This window comes from Eschrichtius robustus, chromosome 5, assembly GCF_028021215.1.
Source record: "Eschrichtius robustus isolate mEscRob2 chromosome 5, mEscRob2.pri, whole genome shotgun sequence".
In the NCBI taxonomy this organism is placed as follows: Eukaryota; Metazoa; Chordata; class Mammalia; order Artiodactyla; family Eschrichtiidae; genus Eschrichtius; species Eschrichtius robustus.
This window is the reverse complement of record NC_090828.1, coordinates 46,975,664-46,987,997: the sequence shown is the minus strand read 5'-3', so window position 1 is coordinate 46,987,997 and position 12,334 is coordinate 46,975,664. Positions and strand designations below refer to the sequence as shown.

General features: G+C 31.6%; 1 protein-coding gene across 5 annotated transcripts in view; it reads right to left on the bottom strand.

Moving 5' to 3' along the window:
• Positions 1-8,454, bottom strand: part of CALCRL (calcitonin receptor like receptor) — a 102,526-nt gene extending 94,072 nt beyond the window's left edge. For all 5 annotated transcript variants that reach the window (XM_068544809.1, XM_068544813.1, XM_068544811.1 and 2 more), the window contains exon 1: positions 8,214-8,454. The gene's annotated coding sequence lies outside the window, so the exon portion shown is untranslated. The remainder of the gene's footprint in view (positions 1-8,213) is intronic.
• Between the last annotated feature and the right edge of the window lie 3,880 nt (positions 8,455-12,334).

Here is a 12,334-nt window from a genome sequence, read left to right as displayed (position 1 = left end):
GCAGAAAATATCTGATTTATCAGGTTTTGTCATTTTAGAAACACCCTAGTTAAGGCATTCAGTCCTGATCTTGCAACAAAATGAAAAATAGAGTGGCGGCCAGCAGTATAGCTTAAGAGTTAATAGGTACTTTAATCAGCACTGTCTTACACTGCACTGAGGTGGAGCTGATGTTGTCCAGACCCGGGGTCTTACCTTTAACATCTAATATAGAGGCTGGCACATTGTGAGTGCTTTCTAAACTGAAGATCATGCTGTTTAACCCTAGCACCCCTAATATCAATAATGGCATAGTCACTGGGTTAAACTACAACAGTTCTCTGACAAGATTAAATGCTGGTGTGAACAGGAATTTCCCCATATAAAATATATTGCAGTGAGAACATATTTTAACTTGATAAGAGGAAGAGCAAATCTGGAAGATCCTGTGTGTATGTTATCTTTTTCTTAAAAAAGTGGAAACCTTATATCATTTCTCTTTACCCTCCCCCATTTATAATGTATATTTATAACATTTATTATAATATATTTCTTTTAAATATATCTTTAACATACATTTAAACCCATGTCAGACTGCCCTACCACCCCCCTAAAAAAAATCCTGAGTAACTAGAGAATATGAACCATGCTCATGGTTGGATGACAACATTAAGGTCTCAGTTCTTGTCAATTTAACTAGTGAATTCACTACAGTTCCAGTTATCATTCCAGAAGGAATTTTTGAAGAATTTCCCAAATCTAAAAATCTAAATAATTTTGGAGAAAAAAGAGTAAATATGGATGAATCCCCCTAACTAGTTATGATGGTTAATTTATGTGCTAACTTGGCTAGGCTATGGTGCCCAGTTGTTTGATCAAACACTAGTCTAGATGCTGCTGTGAAGGTATTTTGCAGATGTGACTGACATCTACCATCAGACAACTTTAAATAAAGGAGATGACCCTTGATAATGTGTGTGGGCCTCTTCCAATCAGTGGAAAGCTTTAAGATTAAACACTGAGGTTTCCCAATAAAGAAAGAAATTTTCTTCAAGAATTTTTTTCCATGTTACTCTTGACTATCTGAGGCCAGAAAGTAGCTGCTGAGTATTTGGTTTGGAGGAGGGTCCAAAGGTGTCGGTGTAGGTGTAGGTATAGAAACATAGTGAACGGAGAAGGGTACAGAGAGGAGATAGAAAATTACCAATTGTGGATTCTACCTACAATTATATTGCCCCCTAGTTGATGGAAATAATTGCAGTATTGCCCTCTAGTTGATGGAAATAATCTTATAAGCCATTTGTTTCTGATGTTCATGTCTATTTTTTGAGTTCATAGGTACTTATAAAAGTATCTGAAGTAACTGAAAAATATATACATATAATTTACCTCATTCAGAAGAAAAATTGTCATTTGAATTAATTAGCAAGTTTCATAAATGAGATCCAGAACTCTTAATGGATCCAAAAAAGGGAGATCCCATGAAACTCATGCAACTGTATGCAAAATGTGAGTCCCTATGAATGTAGATTAGTTGGTTTTGTTCTGGAGAAAGTTTGTAGTTTTCATTATATTCTCAATATGGACCATAATTCATAAAATATTCAAAAACAGATTTTTAGAATAAATTATCTTAAACCAAAACTTAAATGAATGTTCACTATCCTATTGCACAAGTACTCTTTCATCTTATTTCTGAAATATAATACATAAGAAAATATAAGTGTCTGCCATTAGGCAGTAGTAAGAAGGCCCTGTAATAAAGACATTTTTACAAAAAGAAAATAACCACCAAAAACTTGGAGCCCTACAAATGAAGTTTAATTTGATCATTCTAAATGTTCTTTAAACTTTGAGTTTCTACAGCTGCTATAAGTAGTCAAAACTAAAAATTTCTTGACAAACATCTAAATTTATCTCTAATGTACCATACTCCACAAAATCCACACAACATAAATAAACTTACTTTTATTATCTTATGTTAGAAGAAACTGAGTTTAAATCTGGTGGATCATTATGCTTATCCAACTTTGTGCAATGTTAGTAGTAGAGATCTAATGATAGATAATATATAATAGTGCAACAAAATAGTTAGGATTCAGAGTCACGGTAGATGTACGTTAAAATCAGAGCTTTATCAATGATATCATTTGACTTTGGGAACACCATGTACTTCACTGGGCTTCATGTGTAAAAGAAAGAAAAAAACAATAATTTCTGTATAATATACCTTTAAAATTCTTAGCATGAAGATACGTTTTAGGTGCTCAAGCTCTGTAGAAATGGTGATTAACAATGTCAGTTTTATTAGGTCTGGCACATATTATATGATGATGGCAAAGTGTGATCAGTCTAAAAACTGATTACAAATCACACTTGTTCACTCTCCCTGTCCTATGAAGAAGATGTATTCTAATTGTCTGTATGTTGATTGTTTGGAATGAGCTTTTGCATAGACACAAGTTATGTCCTCAATCTTGTTCACAAAAGATTTATGATGAGCACTAAAATGTGTTGAATACCTACTACGTGCCAAGTGCTGTGCTAAACATTTTCAATGTATTGTTTCTTGGATTCCTCACAAAACCTTATAAAGCAATGTGATTAATCACTTCCATTTTACAGAAGAGAAAGGGGAACTAAGATAACCATTTGACCTTTGGCACATTACTTAGGAGTTCTGTGCCTTGGTTTTGGAGTTTCTTACCAGCAAACAAAGATAATAATATTTGCTAGGGCTTTGGGGAAGATTAAATGCGTTTATACATGAGTAATTAATAATGTCCATAGCACATGGCAAACCCTCAAAGAAATTAGCTAAATCAGGAGCAGCAAGCCACCCTTTAAAAGGGGGTTATCTTGTATGAGTGCAGTGTGGACAAATTCACCCATGCTGACTTCTGGTGGGAATGCTGCAGCAGGGAAGGCAGACTCTACTGTTTGAGGCAGAAAAAAAAAATTAAAAAAGTTTTTGTGCCTCAGGGGTATTAAGATAGATGCATCCAATAATGCATCCTTCATCCAATAATTCATCCTTATCTAATAATGTCAAGGACCAAAAAGCAAAGCTGACAATAAATATATTTACCCAAGTAAACCTGATAATACCAAGATATTTTAGTTAGTTAACTGGGAGTTTAACGAAATTGTGTTTAACAGATTTAAAATGTAGCAATATCCTTACTAAATGTGATATGATTGTTGTCTAAAATGTACTCCATTCCAGGGAATTGCTTCAAACAACAACTATATCTAAATTTCTAAAACACGAATCCATAAGTTATATTTTTTGCCTTAGCTAATAAAGTATATTGGCATGTCCAAAAAAAAAAGATTTAAAACCAAAAAAATTTCATTGAAAATAGATTTTTAAAGAAGACATATGTAAATTGATTAATAAAATATTTAAGCATGTTACCCTAATATTAGATCTGCATTATTTAAGGAAAAGCAAGTCTCCTATTTTGCCTCACATTTGAAAATAACAGAATTAAGAAAAAAAATCAACAGTTTTGTATTGATGACATTCTTTCCCCATAGTTTTAATCCTCCTTATTTTCTGCTATAACATTACTTATTCTTCTCTAGTACTTACTGAAGTTCCAATTTTCCCTTCAAGTTATCCTTGGAAGGGAAGCAAAATTGAGGTTCATGCACAAATATCTGCATAATAATTGGTGTTAGGTTAACTAATGGTTATGGGTTCAAAATAATGCTCATTTGCAAAATGTATGAAATCAGTGCTTGGATGTAAGACAAATTTATCTTAGTTTTGATTGATAAAACCAAGCTTATGTGTTCATGAATATGCTAATGACCCCCGAGCTGACTAAGCTGGAAGGAGAGGGGCACCTTGTAAACCAGCTAGCCGCTATTTCACTATATCACTGCTATTTAATATACCAAATGACATGCTCACAAGTCACTATGGTTTTATGAGAAGCACAATTGAGTTCAGGTTAACCTAAACCTAAATAGAGGAATAATGACAGATTTATACAAAAGTTTATGCCATATTAACATTTTTTATCTAAAAAATATGTTCCATGTTAAAAGGAATAAGATTTCACTAAAAATTGGGCTCCATCCAACAACTTCAATAAAGTGTAAAGCAATAGCCTCAATACCACTGGGTGGGGTTGGTTAAGTGTTCATTTAGATTTATATTGGGTTGAGTTGAGTTTTTGTCCTTTTAATTGGTAATAAGGTAGAAAACATATGATGCGGTTAATTAAACTTTTATGTTTAAAAGTAAATACACTCTTTTGACCATTTTTGCAAACGACAATATATTGTGTTAGTTTTGTATAATACTGTTTCTTTTAAGTAAACTAATTTAAAGGAAAAAGAGGAAGAAACATGTTCTAGGAAAGTATTTGCAACTTATCATCTGATAATAATTCTGGTAACCTAATAAACATAGACCCTAACTCAGTTCACAGCGAGTGATTCCATTTTATTTTTTAACATTAAGAAGACTTTTATTGGATCTTTAAAATCCATTTCTTCATTTTTTATAAATAACATTAAATTAAAAAACGAATTTGATTTTAAGTTTACTCAAATATGGAAAAATACAGATTATTTGATCTAATCTGATTTAATGAACAATATTATAATCCAAATTAGATATGAGAAAATAATAATCTGGATTTATTGAGGACAAAAAGTTTAAATTATTTAAATTGGAATGGCAATAGGATGTATAAAGTATATTTCCTATTATTTAAATGGGGTTTGTTGATTTAATTATCATATATCTAATCATATGCTCTTTTTTCTTAAATCACACTAGTTCAATATTTATATTCCAAATTTTACAATTAAATGTATTCTATATTATTTTTTCAATTTTACACTAATTAAGTCTATATATCTTCAAAATTATAAACCAACTTATAAGTAGATAAACTAAAATTAAGGTGTGAAAACGATCCAGTTACTTTGAGTTGCATAACTACTACTGATGAAAGAATTTGGGCAGGTATGATTGTCCATGTGAATAAATGGGAAAATGATCGAGATATCTGGTTAGTATATAGACCTTGTGTTTCTGGTTAAGTATTTGTTTTCCACCTAATTGCATCAGAACATTTTCTGATACTAAATGAGAGTATTTCTTAAATTTAATAGTGCAGCATGGTAGTAGTACTTTGGTAGAAAAAGAGAGAGTTCCTAAGAAATTATAAACATTTATATAGTCCATCCATGGACTTCAAAACAAGACACAGACAAATCTTTTAAATAGGTGTGTACTGATTTTCCATCTTAAGTATATTCTCTGATAGTCTAAGTCAAGAACTAAGAGATACTACAAGTCAAGAACTAAGAGATACTACACTCTTTGAGTGTCTGTCTTTAACGCTGTTGCAATGATGTATCTTATGTTTATGGTTTAAAAGCTTCTCTGAATCCTAAACAAAGATAAGGAATAAAGCCAAAGATGTCAAATAATGTCCTTTAAATATATTTGTTTTCTGAAATGTTGACACCATTATCATGGTATCTCTAAAAACCATTATTTTTTCAAGCTGTGTTCAAAGTCATACATAGAGTATGAAATAAGTTTTGTTTAGTGAATGCATATTTAGATCTTTAAAAAGTTTATTTTAATTGTTCTATAGCAGTCTCTAAGGCAATTCTTAAAAATTAAGTAACTATCAAATTTTAACCATGGAATTGAAGGTTGAAAACAAAATATTGTTATAATGGTTACAAATATCTAAATTAGAAATATGTAATAATACTATAAACTGAATTCTGATTAGTTTTTATGTGTTTATCAAAGAATTTTTCCACATTAACATAAAGCTTATAAGGTAAACTAAACATTTGTCTTAATATTATTTTGAATTTTTTACTGAAGTAAATATCATAAAATAATGATAAAATATGTACAGGTTAATGTGAAGGTTCTCACAGTATACTAGGGTGTTGACTCTATTTAAAGTTCAGTATGTCCTAGGCATCACCAATGAGTAAAGTACATATACCTTGGCCATTCATTTAACATAGTTTTTAAAATTACAGACCCAGTTCCAATTTCTATTTAATTTTTTGTTATTCATTTTTTTCAAAGTGAATGAATACTCTTACATATTCTAAAAATTTACATATTTTAACTAACAAAATAATATTTTGGCATATGCCAAGATATACTGGGGAAAAAAGAACTTGTAGCAATAACCAAAAGCATGTTCTTAAAGATATCTAAATATTGCAGGTAGAACATATTTTTGCTCACATTACCCATGTGATTTCTCAATTCTGTATTTTTATCTTACATATTTAGAACTGGAATTAGATTCTGTATATTGATTTTATGATCCTACAGGGTAATATCATCCAGAAAAGTAAATTAATTCTTAATGGCTGAAAACATGCGTTGATGCTCTGATATTCTCTTACCATTAAAGAAAGCAAACTGTAGAATTTAATAATATGAATTCTTATTTCAAACTTTCAATTATTTTCTCAAATAATAAACCTTTGCCAAGTGACCCTCAATATTCGTTGCCTAGTGTTTTTCCACAGTATTTTTTGAAAATAAAGATTATAAACCATACTATTAGAATAGTTACAAAAAATAAATTAAATTATTTTAATAATTTAAAGAAAATTATGGGGTTTTGGCTAGCAATTAAATAAAGATTAGAGAATTTGAGAGAGTTCCTTATTATAAAATACAATATTAATGTAATACCTCTTTGTAAGAAAATAATCTAAATTAAAAACAATGTTATTTTAATTTTTGTTACTAACCCATGGCATTGGGTTAGGCATTTAATGTGTTCTTTCCATTTCTTCCCCTAATTATCTAATGGCTATTTACAAAGTCACATTCTAAAAACACTATCCATTTCCACAAATGTGTCAGGGAACTCAGTACAATTAATGAATGACAGGAGATAGGAAACCAGCCATAATATTTTTAAAGAATCACAAAAATACGACTTAATTGAACTTTCCATTATTTGGAGAAATTTGTGGAAAAACTGAGTAGAAAATTATGAAGGCATTACTCAGAATGTGTTGGTAGTCCACCGTTAATGTGCCAGATTATGGGTGATTAAGTACAGGATTTCTCCACTGAAGGATATTTTGCAGATTATAATTTCACTTAGGTAAGAAAATATATTAAAATTATGTCAATTAATATAATTTGAACCCAAATATGACATTTAATTTTTCTTAGCAACAAACTTGTCACGTCTCTATACCAACAACTTATTAAGTAGATACTAGTTTCTTAAATTGTCCAGGACGGTCTGTACTGTTGAAAGAAGCATTAACAGATGTTTCATCTCAACATTTCAGTAAGTTTTATCCTGGAAATTATTTTTTTAATACACACTTTAATTTCCCTGTTTAATTATCTGATATATCCATTTGGGAAATATTTTGTTACTTTTCTTTACCCACGGTTATCTCAGTATCACACCCTCCCCGAAAAAGCTTGCAGAGGGATACCAGACAAATGGAAGTAACACATTCTATTAGCTTAAGAGCTTTGAAATTAGAGTTAATATAGAAATATCAACATTTTCTCAACCCTAGTTGTTTCTTTTCCTTTGTTGCCCACCCCATGATCCAATACAGCGGAAACAGTTCAGAGTTAGTAAAAGAGAGACTTAGACACATCTGGCAACAGCGAACAATGAAAATTCCATTAGTTCAATAGTTAGAGATGTATGTGTAAATAAGGGTGAGTGGCAAATAGAAGACAAATATAATAAATCCAAAGTGATTCCTTTTCTTTTAATTCTCCATCGTGTTCAACTACAGAGTGAGACTCTGAGACCCCCATCAGTAGTTATACTTTCACCCCCTTTTTAGAACACTGATTATATGGAAAGTTTAAAGACTCTTCCTGGGGGAAAAATGTTTTCCAGCTGTCAAAATTTAAGCTTAGCTAATAGTAGAGCTAATTTTAAAAAGCATTGTTCCCTGATTAAGATATTTGTTCAAAAGTATGCCTTTTAATCCATTTAGATGTTTTATTACTTCCTAAATTTATTTTTCTAGAATACCACTGTACATAATATTATCTAGTAGTAATAGGTATTGTGTACATCTTGGGGAGATATACTCTCATTTTTCTAACATGTGAAATAAATGAGAATTGTTTCAACAGAATTTCAATGTCACTAACTACATTCTATAGTAGAAACATTGTCAAACTACATGAGAATACGACTCCGAATAAATATATTTATTTTGAATAATGCACTTACCCAGCACAGCTCCTAAGGAAATTCTTGGTGAAATATTCTTAGGATGGAATTTGATTTTCTGAGATTCCGCAGAAGAAATGTACCCCCAGACAAGGTGGGGAAGGGTGAAAGCTTTGCAGTGTAACCCTGCAGGCAGGGTGAGGTCCAGTTAGCAGAGCTTGATGATCTAAAGCAGGAGGTGACACTCTCTGCTGGAGAGAGAGGGTTGTTCTGAGTAGATTGGAAGGGTTGTCACATTGTATGTGCTCAGCAGCAGAAGGGAAACATCAGAGCTTCCTGTTACATCACTCTGACCCCGCCTGCAGTTAGTGTTAGGTTACTTTCTTTCTCAAATGGCATACCCCAGGAAAGCAGCACTCCTTTTTTATTCTGAGACAAGAGCAAGAAGCAGCCTGAACAGACAGAGATCATATGCTGTATGAATACATTGTTAGCAGCAAAAGCTGTCTGGATTTCACCTTGACTGAGTTCTGTTAGAACTTGTCAAACAGAGATGCCTATGATTTGAAGGAAATCTGAACATAGTATTCTGCTCAAAGAATTAAAGGAATTAGGAAGTGTGTGTGTGTGTGTGTGTGTGTGTGTGTGTGTGTGTGTGTTGAATTATACTTTACAAAGCATCAAGGGAATTTTTTAATCTAACATGTCTTTCTTCATGAAGGAGCACAGAAAAGTAATAACTATTTTCCCCTCATAATTAGTTCTGTGATCTAACTCCTGTTAATTAGGATCTCTGATAATCAGAGCTATTATTCCCTGATCAGTTTTCCACAATTAAATGATGAAACTCTATCCTGTAGGTTTTTGAACATTTTTTTTAATTTTGTTCATGACATAGATATGTGTGTATGTGTCATAACCAAAACCATTGTGTGTGTATACATATACATACATAATTATTTTTCATTATATGTAAATATATATCTTAGAGAAAATAACCTTTCGAGAATGTGTTTATAAATTTAAAATAATTGCACATATTTAAAAATATTTGACTTAATTATCACCTATGAAATAAAAGAGTAATTAATACCACTACACTTATACCTCAAAATAGCCTTAACAAAAATGCTGATAATTTGTAGACTTAAATTATGAAACAAGGTAAAATATGTAACATACTTTAATGTTTTAGAAAAAGTTTTGCCTCAAAACATAAGTTTATTCTAAATGTGTTTAATAAATCATTGGAAGTTATCAGGGGAGAAAGTTTTAAATTTGAAATGAACTTTTTTTTTAACAATATGGTGTATGTGTGAGATACAACAACAATAATAATTCCTGAAGCCTAAACAGCACTAAAAGTCACTTATCGGGGCATCAATTTTCTATCTGTAAACTAGAAGAGATGTATCAAAGAATATCTAAAATCCATATATTTTTAACACTTTCAATCAACAAGTTAGGTAACATTTAGAAATACACATAGGATATGATGATGATTACTCAATTCTTAGTAAATCTGAGATCAGAGGCAGTGAGATATTGGTATGTTACTGCAATTCCAGAACAAAATGAGATTCTCATATTCCTTGTAGAATAACAAAGGAGGACCAGGCAACATAAATTAAAGAGAATTCACGTATTTTGAACAGTAAGTTCCTGCTGACACTTTCATTACTTGGAAGAAACTTATTACACAATTGTTGATCTTAAGATCAATAGGATCAAGGTTGATAAAAATAAATACATATAAAAATTGGATACATACTAATCTCTATCAAATTATAGTTATAAAGCTTGTAAGAAACTAACTTATACCTATTTGGTTATTGAGAAATAGAAAATAACCATAGGTTGCAAGTTTATAGAATATTGTCATTTCCAGTTAGGGCTAGGTTTTGCTTTGCTTTGGGAGGCTGCTGAGATGTACTTCATTTTGAGTTATTTCTTTCAGCCCATGAGAAGAAAAGTCAATGTTGCAGATTATGACCGACTCCACAAACAGTGGTTCTTTAATCAGAATACTGACATGGATATTGCCAGGTGAAAGCTTTACTGAATTCTGCTGTGGAGTGAATACACTAAGGGAACCACTAAAAAGAAATACAAAGCACTTGGATTGGAGCAAGAGACATGAGATTCCAGTCCTGGTTCTGATACTTTCTAGTGTGACCTTTGACAAAACATTGTACGTCTTGCTGTTCCCATCTTAAAATTCAGAGCAGAATCAAATACTAGACTTTAATATGTGCCTGAATGATTACCGTCCATGTCTTCTGATCTCTCAGGCTTGGTATGTCATCTGACTCCTAGTAAAAGCTCAAAATATAGCTTTTGAATTTAAGCTATAAAAAACTAAAACTTTTGCCAATAAGTTTGCAAAAGTACTAATATTTTTTCTTCAAGAGTCATTGATTTCATTTGCCCAACACTAGTAAAGTCTAGGGAATAAAAAAATCTGTGCTTTGGACTTATGTCCTAAGAATCTGAAACCAATCCTGTTTCTCCTCTACTATACGTCCTCTTTCTCCTTTACTAATACTACACTAAATGGGAAGGCTAATAGAGGTTATAGTATTTATATTTAATTTATTGTTCAGGCACACGGTTGTACTCTATGAAGTCCCTTGGATAATTTTTTATTAGTTATCATTTAAAAGCCTTATTTAGAAATAACAGGCAAACTGCATCCCACTAATCAGATTCTAAGTTGCCATTTTATAAACTCCAGATGAAATAAATGGCATGAGGGCTTTCAGGGAGCCACTCTGGGTATGAAGGGACAGGTGAAAATATGGATCTCAACACTGAAACATGACAACAGATATTTGGAAGAAATGCAGCAGAACAAAGTGAAAGTATTTCAATAATCATTGAGGTGATTCTTAACCAGTGAGGCACTAATCAATATATTAATTTAGCCTTATGTATTTTATTTATAAAATATTTTTTTTCCAGAACAGATGATTAAAGACACTTGCAATCATCTAATAAGTGATCAAACCTATATTTTGAGCTAGATACTGTACTAGCTGTGTTGGGGAATTAAGAAAAAAATAGGATGAATTCTGTTATCTAGTTGTTTACAGCATAGATTGACTAGCACATGAGGAATCAAGTGCCAAATTCTCTGCAATTAACAACCCATTGGTTGCAAACGCAGAGTCTAGATGTAACCAGGCAGAACACTGTCAATAAGGTTTTCTATAGAACTCAGGAATGATGTACAATGCAGAATGAAATATATAATAATAATTAGTCATGCTTGCCCATTTCAGAATCCTACATGCAGATTTGTGCCTACGTTTGTGGTCCCGTGTAAGGCACCTGAGAGCCGTAGTCCTCCAGTAATGAGTACCAATTACCATGTGAAATGCACTTTGACTAACACTCAGGAGGAGGCTATCTCAAAATATCTGGATTACTGTTTATATTATTTGACTAACTTAGTCAAATTAGACCAAAAATGTGGTTTGGGTTGAACTGACCACTTACTTTGAATTCGTGTGGCTACTGCCTTGGAGCATAGTTCTGTCACAAAAAAAAAAAAAAAAGAAAAAAAGAAACAAAACACTTTTAAATGAAACATATTATGAACAGACTGTCCCTGGTGAGAGTGCAAGACAGAACTTTAAAAATTGTTTCTATGAAGTTTTTCAGGTATTATGTTGTGAATTAATAACTCCTCTGTGTTCTCAATTGTCTGAAAGTCATTACTTACACTCAGAAAATTTATGCATCAACTAAATTATGTATACCATGCATTGTTTAAAATGAACCAATAATTTGTGGAGAAACACACAAAGGAAGTCGACCTGACCTTCTATTATTTTACTTAAATTGCTTAGCTTTTTCAAGTTATTTTATTACTAAATGAATTGCATTTAGTAGAAGGACCCAGCTCTGATGGCTGAGCCATTGAAAGTGAATATGCTATTTTCCATTATTAAAACCAAAGGGCTGATTTCACTCTAATTATACACATAATTTATCATTTCAAGATCTTAATGTTGTTTTTAAAATATTCACTATAAATACAAATTTGAAAAGAACAGAAAACTTTAAATTTGAAGTGAGTACCATGACATCAGGTCCATATATGGATAAATAAAACTATTTTACTAGCTTATATAGAGTATTTCTTTTAGTATTTTATAATGTGTTTCCCCAAGAAAGTC